Source organism: Vombatus ursinus, unplaced genomic scaffold (assembly GCF_900497805.2).
Source record: "Vombatus ursinus unplaced genomic scaffold, bare-nosed wombat genome assembly UNPS02014798.1, whole genome shotgun sequence".
Taxonomy (NCBI): domain Eukaryota; kingdom Metazoa; phylum Chordata; class Mammalia; order Diprotodontia; family Vombatidae; genus Vombatus; species Vombatus ursinus.
The window spans coordinates 69,429,244-69,433,923 of record NW_020954576.1 but is presented as its reverse complement, the minus strand read 5'-3'; positions in this window follow the sequence as shown (position 1 = coordinate 69,433,923).

Below are 4,680 nucleotides of genomic sequence, written 5' to 3'. Positions count from 1 at the left end.
GTTGAGAAAACTCTAAATCGGGCCATGAAGAGTTGGGCACAACTGAAACTTCTGAAGAACAAAGCATTATGGGAGACAATGAACAGAACACTAAATGTACAGCCAAGAATTTCATTTTGAATCACAGTTCTGACATTTATTACCTCTATGACCTTGTGCAAGTCACTTAACTTCTCTTAGTATCTTCATGTATAAAATAAAGAGGTTGAATTAAATGACTTCTAAGGTTCCTCAAGTCAAGTCAGCAGTATGTCAGGCCATGTACTAAGCACTGAAAATTCAAACAAATGCAAAAAAAAAAATCCCTACTTTCAAGGACCTTACATTTTAATGAAGGAGATAAGTAAACAATTATGTGTATGTGTGTGTGTGTATGTATAATATATGTTATATACATACACACACACACACACACACACACACACACACATATATATATATATATATATATATGATATACAAAGCATATATGGATGGCACCCTGAGAGAGAGCAAGAACATCTGAGGGTGCTGGGATGGCATTCTGGAGTAGGTGGTATTTGAGTTCCTTCTAGTTTTAGAGCTATAGTTCTGTGATTGTATAATGAAATGTATAAATGAAAATTGAATTGAATTCCTCTTCATGATCCGTATTGATTTATATATTCAGGGATGTGCTGGAGCCAGCTTGAAACAACAAAATCTTTGCTAAATTTTCAGTGTGGGAATTTATATGCCCTGGATATCCACTACAAATCAGGGTTTGATGTACTGTTTTGTTGATGGTCTAGATTTATGAAAGTATTAGCAATGCATATTAACTTAAAAGTGTGTTATGTATACATTTTTTAAGAAGACAGCTGTTGAGCATTTAGTAGCATGTACCTCATGACAGTATAGCTTGGTAAAAATAAAATCCCGGTGGACCTGTTCCAGTAAGTTGGGGATCAGCAGGCACAGGCATGGATGAATGTAGATTTTAGTCACCAATATTGGAGGCATTAAGTTCCTATTAACCAATATAGAGTTTAATCTTTTCAATTTTTCTTTTTATTGAACAATACTTGGGCCCTGGTGAGAAAGGTGGCTTACTGGATTGCCTTTTGCATATCAATGAATTCTTATAATGTGTATTATAATTTGGTTTAATAGGTTGTAGATATATCCAATGGGGACTTAGGCTTCTGGTCTTAGCTCTATGCCATAGCCATATAGGTGGCATGGGTGACTCCTCACTTTGGGGTTTTTTAACATAATTAAACATCATGTTGTGCTGAATGGGGCTTCATGATCCCTGAAGAGTGGGAGATTAAGCAGGTGGGTAAGTAGAGAGGATTTTCGTACACATTCCACTCAAATGCCCACTGTCTTTGGCCTTCTGGATTGTCAGTGTTGACAAGACTCCAAGACCCCCATTACTAATACTGTGGAACCAAGATTCCTTATCTAACAGAAATCACAAGACAGTGGTTGCCACTCTGTGTGTTTGGGGAAAGTGTAGGCAGCAGGTTAAAGCTAAAATAGGAAAGATAGTACATCATCTAGCAAGTGCCTCTAAATTATTCACTCCAATTGTCCTTTGTTTCTTCATTCAATTTTGAAGGTTGACTATATGAAGACACGAAATCAGGAGATAGTATTTGAAATTCAGAAGATAGTTAGTAGTCCATTTTATCTGCAAACAAATTTGATGGGGGTGTGGGAAGATGGGGGACCAGACAATAGCTTAAAATAAACTTAGAAAGGTAGGTTAGACTCACATACTAGACAAAGGACTTCATATATTACCTCAAATATAATGGGGCAAGAGTATTGAACAGGAGATTGATATGTCAGACCTGTACATTAAGAAAAAAAATTTTGATAACTGTGTGGAAAATGGATTAGAAGAGTAGAGACAAGGCACAGAGAATACTTAGGAAGTTATTACAAAAGTCCAACTGACAAATGCTGAAAAATTGATGTATGCTAGTGGCATTGCATATGGAGGGAGGGAGGAGGTATGTGAGCGGTGTGTTAAAGGTAGAATTGATGTGCTTTAACAACTTATTGAACATGGAAGTGAGGGAGAGGGATGAGTCAATGATGATTTTGAAGCTGAGAATCTGGATTTCTGAAATTAAAGTGGTGCCCTTGATTGAAATACGGAAGTTTGAAGGTGGGGACAGATTTAGGGGAACATAATGAGTTTGAAATGCCAATGAAGATATGTGGATATATTTATTAAAATGTAGGAGATTGAAAAAGTGTTTAAGTCTTTAATTCATTTAAATTAAGTAGGCCTGTGAAAGGTTATTTGGCTTCACAATGCTATGAACTGTGATTAAACTACTAAAATACATAAATGGAAGTCAAAGAGCTTAGGTTTGGAAGGGACTTGAGAACTAAAATAGAAATACACTCTACATATATACAAATACTCATTTACTTTTTGATAAAATCCTGAATGATGGGGAATCTGATACCTCTAGATGAAACTCATTCTACTTTTAGATAGCTCTAACAGTTCAGATTTCCTCAAAGAAAACCCAAATTTGCCTCTGCTGCTTGCTTAGCCCTTCGTGGACAAGCAAAACAAATCTAACCATGACAGTAGTTTAAATACATGACAATACTTTATACATGATAGTACTTTAAATACATGCTACTATGTGCCCTTGAGAAGAAGGAATACCTCTAGTTCTTTTTACTGACCCATATACTGCATGGTTTCAAATTCTCTGACTGTCCTGGTCACTTTCATCTAAAACTGAACTCAATAATTTGATGGACCAAGGTGGAGTATGACCTCTGTTGTTTTGAATAATAAGCCTCTTTATAATAATGTTAGCTTTTTTTGTCTACCATGTCATATTGTTAAGTTATTTTGACCTTGTAGCCCATTGTGCCAAATATTTTTTCAGATAACTCAGTGTTCAGTTAACTTTCCTCAATTCTATAATTGTGTTGTTGAATTTTGAAGACAAATATAGAACTTTACATTTAACCTTTCTATATTTTACGTTTCATCTTACTAGATTCAGGTCATTGTTCTAGACTGTTGAGCGTTTTTGTATACAACATAATGTCAATCCCTCTCAGATTTATGCCGTATGAAAAATTGAAAACCTGCTATATCTGCCTTCATCTAAATAATATATAAAAATGTTGAATAACATAGGATGAATGACATACCTCTAGAACATTCCATCAAAGACCTACTTCCATTGAATATTCATGATTATGCTTTCTGTCTATCCAATTATCCAATACTAAATCAAGCTAAATGAATTCCTCTATTCTATATCTCTCATCTTTTTTCATCTTTCTCTGCAAAAAAAATAGCATAAAAATCTTCATCAAATGGTTGGAGAGAATCTAGGTGAAATATATAATGACAGCAGTTCCTTGACTTACAAATTTAGTAAACTCCATAAAAAAAAAGGGAGTAAGGTTGACCTAGCATAATTTGTTCTTCCTAAAATAATGACATATTAAAGAATACTTTTTTCCTGAGTGTGAGGAGAGTGAGGCCCAAACCAGATTAAATGTAATTGGGAAATGTTTAGCAAAATAAATACAAATACAACATAGATAATCTTAATTTGTAGTTTTCTAAATTAATGTACTGCCTATAGGGATCTGTTTCTCTTTGAGGTTGATTCAAATCCATTTAACTATATCATCATTAAGCTCACTTCTCTATCTTCTTTAGCAAGATGACAAATCTTGAGAAGGTTCTATTGATTCATCCTTCAATAAAAATAATTGGAAGAATATGTATTGCTTTCCTTTTATTATATCTGTCTATAAACATCAGAAGATTAGTCATCTGAGATGGAGGTTGTACTTTTTTTTTTCAGCCAAAGACAAGGTTTATTAAAGATCTGCCATATTAGCCAGACTCTTAAGGAATCTGAACATCTGTGAGCTATTGTCTAGATTGTAAAAATCTGTGCACCTTAATGGAGACAAGATGGACTTTATATACAGAAAGACTATGGGAGAGATCTAGGAGTGGCCAAGTAGTCTGCTGGGACTGTGAGGTAATAGAAAGTCAGGGACAAGTACCAGGTGGCCAGGGGAGAATAGAGCCTAGCTAGGATTAAGAGTGGGAAGTGGCTGGGGGCTATAGGGCTATGCTAGGTTAAGGGTAACAAAGAATTGGGAGATTAGACATAGCCACAATGAAAGGCCAGTAGATGGGATTATGGCCTCAGGAGAGTACCAGAGACCTTTTCGATCAAGTGGGAGAATTCAAGGAGAATCCCTGAGTAATTTTAATTTTTTGAAAATTCACTTGCTTTTGAAATGCCTTCTAACAGGCAAATTACCATATAGTCTCTCTTTCCCCTATCCTCACTCTTTTGATAATCTCATCCTGGGTCACTAGGGGGAACAGCAGCTGTTCCTGGAGGGTATTTTGTGGGCTAGCCAAATGGTCCCCAAATTTTTCTGCTTGTTCCCAGATTCTCCTTTTCTCCTCAGTGGTACACAGGTGGAGAAGAGGATATGCAGATCATCCCAAGAAAGCTCAAGTTGTAGGAACACATCCTTAGAGCCCTCAGTAAACTTAGAGGGATCTTCTGAGTATTGCCCCAGTTAATCTTTGACCTGAATGAGGTCTGAAACGGAAATGAAACATGCACCCTAATTATCCCATTAGGTGAGACAGGACTGCCCTTAGGGGAAAAAGCCCTGAAGACACTGTGGGAACTTGGG